General features: G+C 36.4%; 1 pseudogene; it reads right to left on the bottom strand.

Moving 5' to 3' along the window:
- Positions 1–1,477: 1,477 nt before the first annotated feature.
- Positions 1,478–5,809, bottom strand: LOC133854785 (beta-amyrin 11-oxidase-like; annotated as a pseudogene).
- Positions 5,810–6,035: the final 226 nt, after the last annotated feature.

Below are 6,035 nucleotides of genomic sequence, written 5' to 3'. Positions count from 1 at the left end.
TTCATTATTTTCACCTTGATTACAAGTGACTTCCCTTTGTTTGTCTTTAAATTTAAATTAGGGGAAATTTCACAAAAGTTATCAAATTATCGTGCTTTTTCAATTAAGGTCACCGATATAGCAAAACGTTCAATTGAGTGTATGCATTTATCAAAACCGTTCAATATAGGGTATTCCGACAGGCTCGGCTGTTAATCCATGACGTAATACCCATCATGTGCGACCTACGTGATTTTTTAAACAAATCTTCTCTTTATGCCCCTCTATTAAGAAAAAATCTAATCATTTAAATTTAAAAAATACCCGTGCCTTAATCTTTGAAAATCTATATCAATTAAAAAAAAAAAAACATAGGGGTATTCTAGGAATTTTGGTAGGATTTAACAGCAAATCTTAACGGAGTACCCTTAACTGAGACATTTGGAAACGTGGATGTTCCAGTTTGAGACGTTTGCTAGTTCAATACCCTTATCTTAAAATAACGTATAATTCGATACTCTTTTATGAAATTATCTCCTAATTTTTTTTAGGACCATCTTGGAGAAGTAGTGTTCGTGGGAATGCCAAATGTGGTGGCACAATTCCCAAAAAATGATTTTCACTTAAAATATTTTTTAATGGATCGAAAACACTTTACATTGAAATAAATAGGGTTTTAGTGCAATTACATGTTCATATTACTTGCAATTTATACTTATAATTGTGAGAAAATTCTTGTAAAACCAACCCGTTCGAATAGGTATTCTAGCATTAGTCCTTTTATGAATTTTCTGCTTGTTCAAAGCAAGCTGCTTAATCTCTAATATTGATGTGTTAAGAAAATAAGAAATTGCAAGATCAGTACTGTGTCGTCGGCGCTAAGTCAAGGTTGGGACATGAGATGTTGGATTATTGCTGGTCTAAAATACTTTCTGAAATACTTTTTCTTTTTTTCTTTTGTGGTGGGGGTTTAAGTTATTGCTTGCCTAAGAAATTAGCGGATAGAAAATAGTAAATTTAATTAATACTTTAATACTCTTTCTCACATGTGAGAGAGAAGATAACATGTAGATTATTTTAATTGAAATAAGATATAAATTGTAGAGTACTCAAAGTTCAAATTCAAGACCTCAGCTTTGATATTATACATATTAAATATATAACTTATTGTAAAATTTTGTAATAAAATGTAAAATAAAAGAAAACAGCGCAAGAACGGGAGAAACAGAAGACATGAGATTTGGGGTGGTCCACTACCGGGAATTTCATTTTAGGGCTACATTTTACTCAAATTGACTTGAATAAATTTAAGCAGTACAATTTTTATTACAAATACATTTACTAACTTATGTGTCAATTCACAATTTCACTAATTATGGACTATAAAAGATAATTAATTATTTAAAATTTGATTACAATAGCTTAATACACATATAGTACTATTTTATTTTTAAGCAATACAATTGTTTAATAATAAGAACACGTACATACAGGTACTACAAGGCTTAATGGGCAGCACGAAGACATAATATATTGTTCCACTCTCCTTTTATGGAGTTTCTTTTTTCAACTGGAATTGGAGCGTACGGATGCACGCATGCACTTTCTTGCTGCTGAAATGATTGATTAGGTGACTTTTATGATTCTTGCAACGCACATGTCTACTGGCCTCGCTACTGGTAACCATTTCACCGGGCAATCTGGATTCAGGCGCTCCACACTGCACCATTAATGGAAAAAAACAATCGATAAACAAAAATTGTATCCTTAATTGTTAAAGGTGGCAAGAATAAGGCATGCAAGGAGCTCACTTGTAGTTAAGGAGATAATGATGAAGGAAAATGGCGATCTCAAGCTTGGCTAGATCACTTCCAGGGCAAAACCTACTTCCTGCTCCGAAAGGAAGGAAGGTCCCAGCTCTGGGTGTAAAATTCTAGACAGAAGTCAAGCAGATCATAAAGCTAGTATCAATACATGCAGGTATATTTATATATATATATATGTGCTGAAGAAAAAGAAAAAATGGGATAATTAAATAGATGCATGTTCTATATATCCAACTTACATCCCATCTGGAAGGATCAAAGTCTTTTGGGTTTGAATAGTTTTCAGGATCCATATGAACAGCTCTGTTCCAGACCAAAACTTTCCATCCTTTTGGAATGAGATAACCTGCAACGAATAATTTTCTCTTAAGAAAACATGGACGGGGTATGGAAGATTTTGAATATGTACGTATATATATAGGGGATTAAATGACTAACCATTGAGGTTAACATCGTCTTTCGCCTGTCTAAATACTGAAAATGAGATACTAGTTCGGCGCAACGTCTCATCAATTACCTAATTCACAAATGTATCCAACTCGTTAGATACAGACAGAACATATGTTTGAATTAAATTTTTAATTAGGTTGTTCACCATTTTTCTTGGTGGCATTTGATATATATGAGCTTGCACAAAATGAATATATTGTCATATTATTTAAGAATTTTAAATGGCGTATCATTATATATATATACATTTATACTGTTAGATGCAATAGAACAAAACCATATATTTGAATTTACTTGGACATCAATATTTCTTATCTTTGGATTGCCCCATCATTACCACAAGTTTTCTTATGAATATGTTCTTCTTAAAACAATCTTGAATAATTTCTCTTCCCTAGCTAGGCATTAAAAAAATAATAATAATAAATAAATAAAAAAATAGAAAAAGAAAAAGAAAAAAGAAGAGCCCTTAATTGGCAATACTGTCATGTGCTTCTTCAATGCATATATACGTACCTTATAAAGATATTCCATTTGTCTAATCTCCGTAAGAGTCAGTCCTTTCTGTGTAGGTGGTCTTCTCTTCACGATCTCCTGTTGCTCTTCCTGGACAGTGGAATGAAAACTAATAAATTTAATTATTTCATTAATGTTTTAATACTCTGTTTCCATGGAGCTTTAAACTCTTTTTTAATAAATAAAGCTCAATATGTAAAATATTTAATTAAGATAAGAAATAATATTTGAATTTGTTAGTTTGTAATTGGCCACATTCTGTTGGACAAAATCACTTCTATGTAATTATCATTTCTAACAAGGATTCCGCTATTCAGAAGTGCTTCCAGAAGATTCTGCACAGTTTGCAAGTCGAAAAATTTGGTTCTCTATCAGCCGTCCGGACGACGTGTCATATCGTTCGAACGCCCATTTGTCCAAAGTGCCAGCCGTCCGGACGATGTGTCATACCGTTTGGACGCCCTTCTGTCCAAAGTATCATCCGTCCGGACGACGAGAACTTTCCGTCTGGACCTTCCACTATGTCGAGAAGTTTCGAACTGCTCCAGCTTGCATCCGTCCGGACGTTTCAGCAGCACGTCCGGACGACGCTCATTGTTCGATCAAGCTTCAGGATTTCTTTCCAAAACACAGATATGGGAAGATTGTTGCAACTGTCCAAATGACGTAGATTCCCGTCCGGACACGCTCATCCATAAGGTAAGTATCGCAATTCAAATCCAGATGTTTGAACGCCAATCAGCTTGGTCCGGACGCGCGTGCATCATATATGGAAATTACGTGCATCAAATCAACCGTCCGGACGATCATCCTCTTGATCAGGACACGCGAAGCCATTATATGGAAATTACTTGTAGCGGACGTGCGACCGTCTTGACTGCAGGGCATCACCGTTTGGACGCGGCTCAGAAATAGGAAAGAATTTCAGCGAAATTCTCGAACAATTGATCGCACAGCTGTCCGTCCGGACGGCGCCCAGTTTTTATCAAGCCAGACGCTCATTTGAACCTTCAGCCTATAAATAGAGGTCCCTAGGCTTGAGAACAACAAGAATTCGGTATTGAATTCCATTAGTACTTAGAGAGCTATCTTGTGAGATTATTGAGCTAAGTTGATCTCTCTGAAGCTGTTGATGTGTGTGCTGTTGCTGCGCTTAATCTGAAGTCTATCTTAGGGGTTGGCCATAAGGTAAAAGATTCTATTGAAGACCCCTTCAGGTAGGAGACCTGGTTAAGAGGCGTTCGTGTTGGGTTACACGTTAGAGTGCAAGGTACGACCACTGCATCAGGGGTATGTGAGTGCTACTACTTTGTAACTAGTCTTGTCTTCTGAATAGTAGATATCTTGGGTTTGGCTGCGCGCCCCGGAGTGGTTTTTCTCATATTGAGTTTTTCACTTCGTTAACAAAAATTCTTGTGTTATTTAAATTTTGTATTGTTATTATTTTGTTAACACTTTGTGCACACACTTAGAAGTCAATTTCAATTTTCAGAATTCAATATTTTTACTTTGATACCATGATAAATTAATTATCACCCTATGCTCTGAGTTCAAACGTTGTCTCTGTCATTTACTGTAAATTTTAGTTAAATATTCTACGTGTTAGACCATATGTGAGAAAAAAAAATGTTAAAATATAAGTTAAATGATTAAATTTACTATTTTTTTACGAGCTTACACTTTTGGTATAATTAAGTAAGCTTAAACTTTTGGTATAACTAAGTAATGATTTAATAAGGTTACGTAAACAGCTACCTTGGCTTTTGTGAAGAACTCAGGATTTTGTGATAGGTAGATGACTGCCCACAATGCACCGTGGGCAGAGCTTTCATGACCAGCTAACATGAACACAATCAGAAGATCTATGATATCCTCATCCTCCAATTGCCTACCATCTTCATCTTTGACCCCCAAAAGTAAATCCATCATATCTTTTTTCACGTCCGTCTGGTCGGAATTTTTTTTTATCATTGCCCTCTTTTTGTCTAGTACAGTTTGAAAGACCTTCACCAACTTCTTTCGTGCCTGATCCAACAAAAACCACGTACGTACGATCATGAAGGATTTTGTTTTATAATTACCCTTTAATATTGTTATTTCATTTTATTTCTTAATGAGTCTTTACCTTGAATGCTCTATGGAATGCAAATCCAGGGAGATTGATGGCCTGAGACTTATATTCCCGCGTTTAGATCAGAATACAAGTTCTCCACAGACGAAATAACAGATTCATTGTGGGTGCTGATGAAGATGTTTGTAATGACCTTAAAGGCAACCTTCCTCAACTCTGTCAGCAGCTCGATTGGCGGCTTCGTGCTAGCCCACTTCTCTAATGAATTTATCACAATGCCCTCGATGAGGTCAATATACCCGGCTAGCGCCTCGTGGCCATTGATCGGAGACGTGGTTAGTCTGCGCAGGCGCTTGTGCTCAGCATTTGAAATGCCATGGAATGATCTCCTACCTGTGAGGATCGTTGTGGCTTTGGGATAACCAAGTTTAAATCGTTCATCGTCTGTCAAAACTTTTCGGCATGTCTCTGGGATACAAACAATGACACTTGGGCACCCAAACACGTAGGTCTTGTAGATTCCCGTCCTTCCATATCTGTAATTCCAACAAAGAAAACAAAAGCAAGAGATCGAGTAGAATATCACTTCACTAGCATCATGCATGGAACTAATTAACACTTTGTTATAATTAAGCTAGTGCTTTTGCATGTATATATCCAAGTGCATGTGAACGGACGTACGTGAGAGCTAGAGAGAAAGAGAGACTTAATTAATTACTTGGAAACAAGATTGTAGATGAAGGAATCAGGGTCATTAGATTTGAAAGCTTTGAGGAAGGTTGGGAGACACCCAAGGTAAGGCCACCCCATATCACTAGGCGGGAGAGGGTATTGCGTTTTCCCCAGCCTCCCAACATAATACCACTCGTTGAATCTCTTCAAAAACCCTAATACAAAGACATACCCACCCAACACAACCGCAAGAATCAACCACAAGAATTCCAACCACATTTGTGGACCTTCTTTCTTTCCTGCACACAAATCCAAGCTGCCTAGGTGAGCTTTTATAGACGTGATTGCATGTACCTTCCCGCTACTCATCCCTTACAGTGAGCCCGCATATTAAGTTTTTGATCTCTTTCTTTACTCTATGTGCCTTTATATAATATTTTTACAATAATAATTGGTTTAATTTACTACCCAAAGTCAAAGTTCACTACAAATAAAGAAATCACAATTATCCTCCACATCGT

This window comes from Alnus glutinosa, chromosome 13, assembly GCF_958979055.1.
Source record: "Alnus glutinosa chromosome 13, dhAlnGlut1.1, whole genome shotgun sequence".
Taxonomy (NCBI): Eukaryota; Viridiplantae; Streptophyta; class Magnoliopsida; order Fagales; family Betulaceae; genus Alnus; species Alnus glutinosa.
This window is presented reverse-complemented; position numbering and strand designations above follow the sequence as displayed.